This window comes from Rattus rattus, chromosome 1 (genome assembly GCF_011064425.1).
Source record: "Rattus rattus isolate New Zealand chromosome 1, Rrattus_CSIRO_v1, whole genome shotgun sequence".
Lineage (NCBI taxonomy): Eukaryota > Metazoa > Chordata > Mammalia > Rodentia > Muridae > Rattus > Rattus rattus.
In genome coordinates, this window is record NC_046154.1 from 132,115,575 (window position 1) to 132,127,503 (window position 11,929).

Genomic DNA, 11,929 nt, shown 5'->3' on the forward strand with positions numbered 1-11,929 from the left:
AGACACACACACACGCACGCACACACACACACACACACACACACACACACACACACACACAGTTTTTCAATTTCAGTTTGTCTTCTGGCACAATTTGCTGGGCAACATGATCTCCCACCTGGAAAATCATGCCCTTACCAATCTCTTATCCCGGTCTCTCGCCTGCCCCAAACTTCAGTTGCTAAACTCCTCTGACCACCCACTCGTACGGAGCAGCCTGTGTGGCCACTCAGGTGTGAGATCTCACTTGTTGCCCAGTTCTCCTCTCTCCAATGCATGGTGAACTACGTCTCCTTCCCTGCATCCCCCTGCCTGCCTCCAGGAACCCAGAAGTCCCACCTGTTCCTTCCACCCAGCAATTGGCCCATGGCTTTCTTATTGACTGATCAAGAACCAATTGGGAAACAGGGCCACCCCCCCTACAGACTTCCCTGTCCAGAATTTCCTGAGGTTTCACAGGGTATAAAAACAAATCTTGTTATGAGGTTTAATAGACAAGGTCCCAATTAAAGGTAACACTTTGTAGCACGGTCTACCATTTTTAATGTAGTGTCTCTGACAAATCCAGGTGGATAACATAAAAACAACGTTGTTTAAAGAGAAGCATCAGACCCGTTTTATAAGTGAGGTTTTGTTTTACATTTCAAAAATTAAATTCGGGTAACATACAAAGGTGTTAGATGGTTGGTAAGTATATGTGAATGCTGCTATGTATTTAAATGCTAAATACTGGCCCCCCAAGATCTGGCTGTCTTGAGGAGCAGATTTTCATGTGCACCAAATGATATTGTGTAAAACTTTGCTTGCCAATCTTCTTTTACTGGTTAAATAAAAGTTGCTATAGATAATTACTGAGTAGAATAGAGATAGGTGGGGTTTGGGTTACTAGGATAGGGGTTGCAGGTAGAGACCAAAAGGGAAAGAGAGTGAGAGAGGAGAAGGAACAAGAAGACAGGAGAGCAGAAGGTCTCCATTTGATGGGACAGACCTTGACCATTTGGTCAGGAGAAGTATATCCTGAGGACAGACTGGTGGAGCAGCAGGGGCAAGACTCAAACAGCAAGGAATTTGGGGAGAGCTGCCATGAAATAGCCAGTCTGGGATAGAAAAAAATGGTTTAGGGGCAATCGTCCAGTAATTATGCTAAAGCATACTAAATAAATCCTTAGGACCCTGTCTCAATTATTTAGGGTGTTTAGCTTGACAGGTCATAATAAAAAATAGTAGTTAGGGGCTAGAGAGATAGCTCAGCAATGGGGAGCACTGACTGCTCTTCCAGAGGTCCTGAGTTCAATTCCCAGCAATCACATACGGGATCGTAACCATCTATAATGGAATCTGGTGCCCTCTTCTGGTCTGCAGCCATACCATGGAGGTAGAATGTTGAGACACACACACACACACACACACACACACACACACACAGAGAGAGAGAGAGAGAGAGAGAGAGAGAGAGAGAGAGAGAGAGAGAGAAAGAAATTCCAAAACAGCCAGGGTTATTACACAGAGTAACCCTGTCTCAAAAAAAAAATAAAATAAAAAAGGAAGAAAAGAAATAATATAGAAAAAAGAGAAGATATAGGGCAGAGGTGGTAATTCACAGGGCAAGGCAGCCTTCTCTTTATTTGAAAAAAAATTTTTTTATTTCTTTTATTTTTAAGAGTATAGTTATAATATTTTCCCTTTCCCCTTTCCTTGCTTCAAGCCTTCCCACCTGTCCTTCCTTGCTCTCTTTCCAATTCATGGCCTCTTTTCTCATTAATTGCTGCTATATGCATATATGTATGTGTAGATACATACATATTCCTAAATGTAACCTGTTCTGTATAATGCTCCTTGTACTTTAAGTGTACACCTACATGTATGTGTGTGTTCTGACTGTGGACCTAGTAATCTCAGAACCCCAGAACTAGCGTTGTAGACAGTTGGGAGCCATCATGCTGGTGCTGGGAAAAGAGCAGCAAGCTCATTACACCATAGAGCCACCTCCCTAGCTTCAGGAGAAGTCACTTTCTTAGCACTCACTTTCCCACGCATGATCTACCTGTCGTGAGTTGCTCTACAGAGAAATGGCTTCCAACCTTCTTCTCAGCTGTCCTGTTTATTGAATGCTAATTCCGGATGTCATTCTTCTGACTCGTGAGGAAACAGTATGGACTCTCAGAAGCCTTCACAAGACATGGCCCACATCCTGTTCTTAGACTTCCAGGCTCCAGAATGGTGAGAAATAAATTTTTACTGCTTATAACCTATTGAATTTATGGTACTTTGATACAGCAGCTCAAACAGACCATTATGAAAATCAAAATTCGATCAAAATTAAAAGCTGCGGGAAAGAGAGCAAACAGAGTCCTGAGGGAGAATCAGCAGACTGGTGAACGAGGACCTACATAACACCATTACACTTGATAAGCAACTTGTTGAGTTAGGAGCCAGTCCTCCAAGAGAGAAGTTGGCAGAGGCGCACCTTTGAGAAAGCTCAGAGGACCGGCATTGCCTCTGATTGGCTACTGCCCAAGCCACGCCCCCTTTCCTGCTACATCCAACCAAGAAACCCCTTGCTTGGATTCCTGCCTCCCTCCTCCTCACTGCTGTGACCCAGCGCTTGAGTTTAGTTAGTGCCTTCCGACAAACTGCTTTTCTACAGGATGAGAAATCAGATGCCAGGGTTAGGTGGACAGTATCTAATATTCCAGACCGCTAGTGTGAAGGTTGATACTTGCAACTTGACAGGATCTCGGAATCAAAGCCCTAGGTCTTTGGGGCACGGGGGTTCTAGATTTGGTCCACTGAGCTGGAAAGATTTACTCTACATGTGGGAAATATCAGTCAATGGGCTGGTGTCCTGGGGAGGGAGGGGGGTATGGGAGAAAGAAAGAAAAAAGCACTAGCTTTCTTCTGGGCTCCCTGGCATCGGACACCAAGTATCCACGTCCCTGCTTCCATGCCTTCCCACCCATGGTAGACTGTGAGCCTAAATAAAGCCTTAAGCTGCTTTTGTTACCTAATGGGAACATTAATATTATTTCTATTTATATTACTTTAAAACTACTATGCTACCTAGGCATGGTGGCACACAGCTGCAATTACCAATGGGAGCTTGAGGCAGGAGGATTGCGAGTTTGATGCCAGTCTGGGCTATTTAGGGAGACTCTGTCTCACACAAGCAAACTCCTGAGCTCAAAAAAACGACTTAAAAAAAAAAATCACAAGACTTAACAGACATCAACGAAATACAAGTAAACACAGTGTTTTACCAATTTCTCAAGTATTTGAAAACACGGATATTAGCAATTCTTTTCTCTGCTGGGTTCTATTTTCCAGTTCACTGGTTGACATCGGCACATTCTTGTGTGCCTCAACTGTTAACAACTACATTTCATGCACCCAGACTCTGTCTTCTATTTTTGTCCTTTTGGGTTTCAGATCAAGACGCTAACATTGCCCTAAAGTTTGGAACAGAATGCTTGATCCAAGAAAAAGTTATTAACTGAGGCTCTCTGACAGGTAAAGACCTTCCTCAAAGGAGACCGATGGAAGGATGGTAAGGATTTGTGGCCACTAAAGCAGCAGTCACCCTGGTATCACTGCGGTGTACTGACTTGATGTGGCCACTAGAGGGAAGCAAACTGTAAGACTTATCAGCGGCGATGCAGCAGCTTCATCTTCAGGTACTTGCCTTTTGAAGTCCATTGTGTATCTAAACTGCATTGTAGACTCCTCTGTATCTGTCTGTGTCTGTGTCTGCATCACTCCCTGAACCGTCTCTCCCTCCCTCCCTCCATATATATATTTATGTCTGTCTACGTGTTCAGAAAGCATTTAGTTCATGACTTCACACAAACACACACATATACACACACTTCTATATATAAGCACCCATACCACAAACACTTAAAACAAGCAACTCCCAATGTATAAATATGCACCATAGCCATAAACATGCTCACACATATCTGTGCCCACAGACACAAACACAAACACAAAAACACACAGAGAGAGAGAGAGAGACAGAGACAGAGACAGAGAGAGAGAGAGACAGAGAGAGACAGAAAGAGACAGAGAGAGACAGAAAGAGACAGAGACAGAGAGAGACAGACAGAGACAGAGAGAGACCAGAAATCATAAGTGAGAAGCAGAAAAGAATGAGGAGGCCATCATGCTGGAAGAACAGTTGGTGAATACAGATTAGGCAAAGGAAATGTTTCAAGTGAGAGCTTAGACACTGCTGTCCATCCCTTATAAAGTAAACCTGTATAGGGAATGCACTTCTTGGGCACACTAGAATGAGAGAGTTGGAGAAATTTTTCCCTCCAATCCTCACATATCTCACACAAACCCTCACCCTGAGAGAAGCATTTCCTACATCCCTGTTCATCCAGTCAGCTCCAGGACATAAGCCACAGGAGAGAACACTAAACCAGTGACATAAAACAGGACTGACAAACTGCTTCTCAAGCTCTGTCACTATAAACCACGATTTGGACAGGCAGAAGGGACCATCTTGCAATGTACGGGGAAAAGGAGAGAAAGGACACAAGCCCCATCATAATTGGCAATGAGAGCCATTCTTTTGGCCATTGAACTGAACTCTAATCAGTTCTGTGCACTACAAAGATGGCTACCACGTGGCATCCCTCTAGCATAATGGCCTGTAAGTGTGCAATGTGTGATCAACAGATCCCCCTTAAGGAAATGCATTTTCTAGTTGAGCAGGAGGATTTGGTTGTCAATCCTCCAGTTGCTTGCATGAAGCCAACATCACAGAAAGTTTTGTAAAAAGTCAAAGAATTGAACAACTGGATGAGACCTAGGAGAGTGTCTGGATAAGGTGGAGAATGGTTAAATTGGTTTGACTTGGTTTACGGTTAGATATCAGGACAACCTGCCCTTGATGCTCCATTCATCCTACCTGTTGTGCTTGTTACATGGATTTTCATACTGGCTTCCCCACAGAACCTTGTTGTTTCCTTAATGGACTCTTCCAGTGCAATCTGATCCCACAGAAGCTCCCTGTTCTCAATCTGTGCTCTCTGGGCCTTGTTCTTCAGCTCAAAACACTCACTAAGGAGGGGGCAGAAGCTGCGGCTGAGACAGAAAGAAAAAATGGTGAATCCCAGCCAGGATCCAACTTCCTCCCACTTCTCCAATTTCATTATTCCTTCTAGGGCCCTGATCTGAAATAGCCCCAGATTATAGTCCAAGTCCACGGTCGCCATGGAGCATAACCTAGAGACAGGTCAAATGGAGAAAAGAGCAACATTCCAGAACTCAGGGCACTTCTCAAAAATCTGACACCAAGAATCCAAGTTTGTCCCAGAAGAGGAATTAATCCCCATTTTGTTAGAAAGTCACTTGCAGGCAAACACCCTCTGAGAGAGAAAAGACTAGAGCCAACAGTTATGCAATCTTTCTATGTGGTGTGTGTGTGTGTGTGTGTGTGTGAGTGAGTGTGTGTGTGTGTGTGTGTGTGTGTGTGTGTGTGCATCAAGAACCCCAGAGCATCAACGTTGATTGATAACTCCATCGTTGTGCACACATTTTCTATCTACAGGATCCCTAGTTGGGAAGGACAATGATTAGAGAAGCTCACAGCCTCTTTCATTTTGGTCAAACTATCTACAAGAGGTAAAAATCCTAGAGCCTTCCTTAGACACAGGCTTCCTGGTCTGCTTCAAACAGTATAGAACCTGATTCTCATTTTAGTTCAAAGACAAGAATGGGCTGGCACATTCTGTGCCTAGTGCTGGGGTCACAACCTTGTAAGTTACTCATCAGTACTATTGATTTTCTTTGCGAGTTGATTAGATTTGTATAAAGCTTTATTGATCTGCCTGTCCATTTTCTGCAGGTTAGTAATCACTTACTGGTGCTGCATCAGGAGCATCTCGGACTCAAAGTTGTTCCTGTGGTAGGGCATGGTCCAAGGATAAAATAACATTATGAACTAAGAATTCAAAGGATTGCATGAATTCAGACTGAATCCTGAACTACCCCAGCCTAGGACAGGTCACACCCTTGCTCCTTGGTACTGGGTCCATTTGGTATTTATTAAGTTTATTATTATGGACACGGGGACAGGAGTGCCAGCAAACAAAAGGAGGGAACTGAGCTGCTTGAGCTCCCTGAGGGGGTTGAAGGAATAGACTAGCCTGCCAAGAACATTCCAGGACCCTGTGCCACAGTTCAGGCTCCAACTTAAACCTGTGAAGACGATTCTCCTGTTCTTAGATAAGAATTCTCAATCGTAGAATCTACTGCTACACAAAAACCCAAAGGAACGTAATCAGTATTTACAGGGAAAAGAATGTATAACACACACCGGGAGATACCCATGTGCGTCCAAGCTGAGCAGAGGTGAAATGTTGTGCTGCTCAAAGTGAGGCTCTCAGCCTCATCACTATCGTGCCATGAAATTGACACAGGATTATTCTCAGGCCAAATCACAACATAGAATCCCCAGATCTTAAGGGATACACAAATGCACTCCTACAACACACACACACACACACACACACACACACACACACACACACACTCAAATACAAGTAGAATGCCAAATAAATACAAGGATGTGGCATTATCTCAAAGTACAGTGAACAAAATCAGAGAAAACAATGATCCCCTGTTGTCAGTCCAGTCACACACTGTGAGGCAGCAAGTGGGATTAGACCCCTACAGCTCTTCACAGGACCTATTGAACCCAAAGCACCTCCACGTCAATTACAACAATGATTGTCATAAACACAACACCTAGAAGTTCCCACAAGCCAACACCTGTCCAGGCTTCTTAAACCACACAATGAGAGCTCACACAGTACTACCCTCATTCCCAGACGGTGACTCAGGCCACAGGCTATGATTTACTTTTTTGTAGGAATTAAAATACCCTGTGCCCCATCTTACTCCTATCTGAACTTCACATTCTGTCTTTAAGGTGCAGTCAGGGAAACGGTTTTGACCATGAGGACATCCTGGATTTGTAGCCTACTGTGATGTGAGGAAATATGGGCTTAACAGACATCTCAAGACAGCCAACAAAGAACTTGCATTGTGACTACCTGTCGTTTAAGTCCTTTCTGTGGTAACATGCCAGAATTCTCTGGAGTTCTTCTTTCTCCTTTTGCATCTTGTGGAGAGTAATTTTGAGGTTCTCCAAATGTTTCATTCTCTCCTCCTCAACCGGGCTTGTGGAGGGGTGGGATGATGCCTTCTGAGCAAACTCGGTAGGTAGATACAAGTAAACAGGCACATATGTGGACACAGTGTCAGGAAAAACTATGCTTAGTCTAAAACAGGAGTCTGAGGATGAACAGTTCTACAGACACAGTGAATCCCTGACAGAGCAAGAAAGCTCTCTTTAAGCTGAACTCAGCCAGGTCCCTGTTCCCCACCATCATAGCCATATGATGACATATGCCATCATAGATATAGACCACACCTCCTAAAGCCATTCCTCTGGCACTGAAATTCTAAAGCTGGCCTAAACAAGAAGAATTGGAGGACCTTCTCAGCTAATGTCTGATGTGAGGCAGGTAAGTCCTTGAGTTCAAACTGCTTAACATCGTGAATCCCTTATCATGTGAGTTCAAAGTAACTGAGACCTTGATATATGACCAGGAGAGTATCCCTCTTGGCATCAATTACCCACGCAATCTACAGGACACTGCTGAGAATGAAGTGCTTCAACAGCCTATCCTTAGAGAGACACTTTGTTACTCTTACAGAGGCTCATGCTGGTATTCCTTGACACTCCCCATGACATTAAAGAGGTCCAAGGAAAGCCCCTTGACATATATCAATTCTTGGCTCTCTCAAACTAATGATCAGAAATTGTTGAGTCTGGGTCAGCCATTTAGGAAAACTGAGACTCTAAATCATACCTCCTACTCCTGGAAGGACCAGCTCAAGCCACCCTCCTCCAGGAAGCTCCCCTACCCCTGCCCAGTACTCACTTGACCTCCTCCAGGACCTTTCCATTCGTCTTGTTCTTCAACATGATAGAAGGTTGGCCTCCGTCTGCCTTGGTCTGGTGTCTGCATGGATACGATTCTCCCTCTGAAATAGAGTGAGCAGCCTGGACAACATGCCTGCTTCCGAACCCAGTAGACTCTGAAGGGGGCAGCTGTGGTGGCAGCCTTAAGAGGAGCACTGGTGTCCGTTTCCCTTGATTCTCGGGTTTTGAAGATGGCTGCACTGTCAGCACCGACAGTTGTGCTAAAAAGCACCACCAAGGTGTCTCTAAATGAGCACTTTACTAGTATGCTGAAGAACAAACAGCCATGCCAGTGAATATTTGGGCTGGGATGCAGCAGCAGCAGCAGCAGCAGCAGCAGCAGCAGCAGCAGCCGCAGCAGCAGCAGCAGCAGCCGCAGCAGCAGCAGCAGCAACAGTAGCAGCAGCAGCAGCAGCAGCAACAGTAGCAGCAGCAGCAGCAGCAACAACAGTAGCAGCAGCAGCAGCAGCAGCAGCAGCAGCAGCAGCCAGCCAGTGCCAGAAACAGAAGACTGGTCCAGCAGGTGGAGAAGGAACCCTCTGTCCAGGCAGCATTAAAACCAAAGCAGAGCTTAAAAGCAGCGCCAGGGGGTGAGAGGACCATCGAGGCACAGTTAGACCCGACACATAGGAGCTCTGGTCAGGAGCAGTTGGAGGGAAGTGCTCTACCCCATGATCCAGAGGCTTACCACAGGAGGACTATATGGGGGATGTGCCACCAGAACCCTGCTTAGGGGTGGGATGACGCTCTGAGGTCAAAACCTGCTCCAAGGTGGACAAGTCCTAGCTCCCGGAATAGACTTAAGAAGGGGTGGTGTTTAAGGTCGTGGAGGTCCTGGAAGAGAGGGCCTAGAGCGTGGAGCTATGGGTCATCAGAATTGGTGGTAGAGGTTAGGGTATGATAGGTCAGGGAAGAGAGGGCTTTGGAGTCAGAGGCCTACGTGTGTGTCGAGGGGAGGCGCCATCTTTTCGTCCTCGTTGACAAGGACAGCTGAACAACTATTTGGAACATACATGTCAAATCTAAAAGGACACCGGAGGCTGAATCGGACCTACATGACACAGACAGATCGTGAAACCAATGTCTGAAGCCTGCCTGCCCGCTCACCTGTTAGACTCTTGTTAAAGTCACCGCATCTATACAACAACCTTGAAAAAACACGAGAAAAAGCCTGATTGATGCTGGAAGGACCTGTCACAATAGGCTGTGGACTTACCTGCCACCAAAAGGCGAATTAGTCCAATTCCGTCTCCATTTTGATTCTCTGTTATATGAAACCCTATTTTCCTTTAATTTCGTTGTTTGTTTTGTTGTTTATCCAATCACCCAGACATCGGTTTGAACAAGAAGGCTTTGGCCTTGAGACTAGAAAAATTTTCCGGCCTCTGCCTGTCATATACTCTTGACATTTTAAAATATTTCCTCTGTTGATATTTATTATCCCAGAAGGAGCCTGTATTCTCACTATTGGGTGGTCTTTGGGATAGAACCCTGCATCTTTCTTTACAAGCTTCTTGTGAATAGCTGGAGCTAAAAGTGTGTGTGTGTGTGTGTGTGTGTGTGTGTGTGTGTGTGTGTGTGTGTGTGTGTGTGTGTGTGTGCTATGTTGACAGTGAAGGGCGTAAACTAGAAATGTTGGTATTGCCTGGGCCACAGAATGGGTTACACATGGTGGCAACTTTGATTTGGTCAAAGTTGGTGTTGCCTACATGGAAAGCACATAGATGATAGCAGACAATAGCAGACAAGCTAAATTGGAATTTCCACCCTAAGACAAGGTTTTTAAGCTCTCCTTTTAGCTTTCTGTTGTACCCAAGAGGCTTCTGCACCTCTCTATAGAAGAAGCAGCCTTTGGTGTGGCACAAGTGGCAGAACAGACAAGGGTGGGAAACTGGTTCTAAACTGACTGCTGGGAAGGGCACCTGTGCTGCTCATGCTGAAACGCAGTTACCTGTGTTTGTCCAGAAGCAGCCTGGGTCTAATCCACTTCACTGGCTTCCTTGGGCCCTCTTGAAGGCTTAAGCTCAGACATATTTTGTCAGCTGCTCAGTTTCAGTGGAATCTTGTATTTTTTGGTTCATTGTTACAAATTGTTCTTCCTCTCAAAAGAAGAAAAACATCCAAAGTTATACACCTAGAACAAGACAACACAAGTTCCGATGTGGAGAGAGGAGGAACATGGTTAAGGCACATCCTGCTCCATCACTCTTGCCCCCTTTCTGGGGGTGTCTGCTCTCTTATCTCCGTTATCTCCTTTTGCTTCTCAGAGTAGACAGTTTTCATAATAATTTCACCAGGCTGGAAAGATATCAAAGAAGGAATAGCTAATCCAAGAAGAAATTAGTAGTGCTGTGATGAACAAGAATAAATTATGAAAACCTATCATCACACAGACAGATTTAAATGTATTATTGCTAGTGAGATAATATTCAGAATGCTATCCATATTATTATTTCACTCCCTGACATTCCAGAGGGGCAAAGTTTTAAGGACAGAAAGGTCAGTGATTGCCAGAGAGTGACACGAGGGGAGCTTATACAGGATAGAATATATAAAGAGTAAAGTACCAGTACTAGGAGGACAGAGGAGTCCTTTCTCTTGATTCTGGTCATGGCTATGAGATATCACATCTATGCTCAAATTCAGAACTCTAAACGGATAGAAGTAAATTTGACTCTATTTAAAAAAAATCAAAGTTTAATTTTGCAAATTAAAAATATAACAAGTTTTGACTAGATAAAAGTCTCGTTTACTAAAATGCTTGCTGTGCAAGCCCAGGAACCGAGTTTCCCACAGAACCTATGTGAGGAAAAGCTCCTTATGATGGTATGTGCTGGTTCCTGGAGTGGCAAAGCTAACCCTAGAGCTCAGGTGTGAGCCATGCTGGCCTAATTGGAGAGATCTAGAACAATGAGCGACCCCGTTCTGTAAAGGTGAAAAGAAAGGTGAACCACACTGGAGGCTACACTCTGGCTTCCATGTGTACATATATTCTGACATGAACACACACATGTAAAGGTACAGGGCATGGGGATATAACTCAATGATAGAAATCTTCCCCACATGCTTAAATTTGCATGTCTTAAAAGATGCATATTATAAGGCGGCATACATACTGTTTGTTTGTTTTATGTAGTGATCTAAAAGATCCTTCCTTCTCCATCCCTGCCAAGGAATTACCACTTGTGTGAAAACCCCAGGAAAAAGGGGCTACCTGTGCGACTGTCATTCTGTGTAGAGAAGACCCATGGAACTGCCACTAAATCCTGCAGAGGGAACACCTGCTAACATGGAGGCACCTGCCATACAGGCCCTGAGCATCCTGTCTGTATTGGCCTGGGTGGATATGCTGGAAGGTTCTGTGAGACACATGACAATGAGTGTGCTTCCAGCCCTTGCCGCAATGCAGCCGTGCGCTACAATGGAGTCAATCGCTACACCTGCTTCTGTGAGCCTGGATACCAAGGTGGGCACTGTGGCTTGGAAGTGGATGAATGTGTTTCTGCTCCCTGCATGAATGCAGCTGTATGGATCAATGAGCTAGGAAGTTACATGTGTGTCCATCCTCAAGAGCATTCTGGGGTGAATTGTGAGTTGGGAATTGATGAATGCGAATCCCAACAGTGTCTTCATGGTCCTATGCGTCAGGATGCTTTTGGGGCTGTCATCTGTAAGTGTGCATCTAGATTCCTTGGAGAAAACTGTGACCTCCATTTTGAAAATGTGACAGTCAGGGCGCAGATCTTCCCGGTCGCTGCCACCGCGGAGAGCCCGTGGGGCAGAACCCCGCGAGCGAACTCGAGCCTCGGGGCCACAGGTAAGACTAACTTATCTGCTGCAAGTGACTTGCCTGGTGGAATCGGGACAACAGAGGCAGAATCCCTCTAGGACCAGGCACGTCCTGTGTTTACCGGAAGTCCCACACCCGCGGAT

The 11,929-nt window shown here is 45.1% G+C and overlaps 2 pseudogenes; one reads left to right on the forward strand and one right to left on the reverse strand.

The window, feature by feature from the left end:
- Positions 1-4,839: 4,839 nt before the first annotated feature.
- LOC116902684 lies at positions 4,840-8,100 on the reverse strand (annotated as a pseudogene).
- Positions 8,101-8,187: 87 nt separating this feature from the next.
- Positions 8,188-8,977, forward strand: LOC116902784 (annotated as a pseudogene).
- The last annotated feature ends 2,952 nt before the right edge of the window (positions 8,978-11,929 follow it).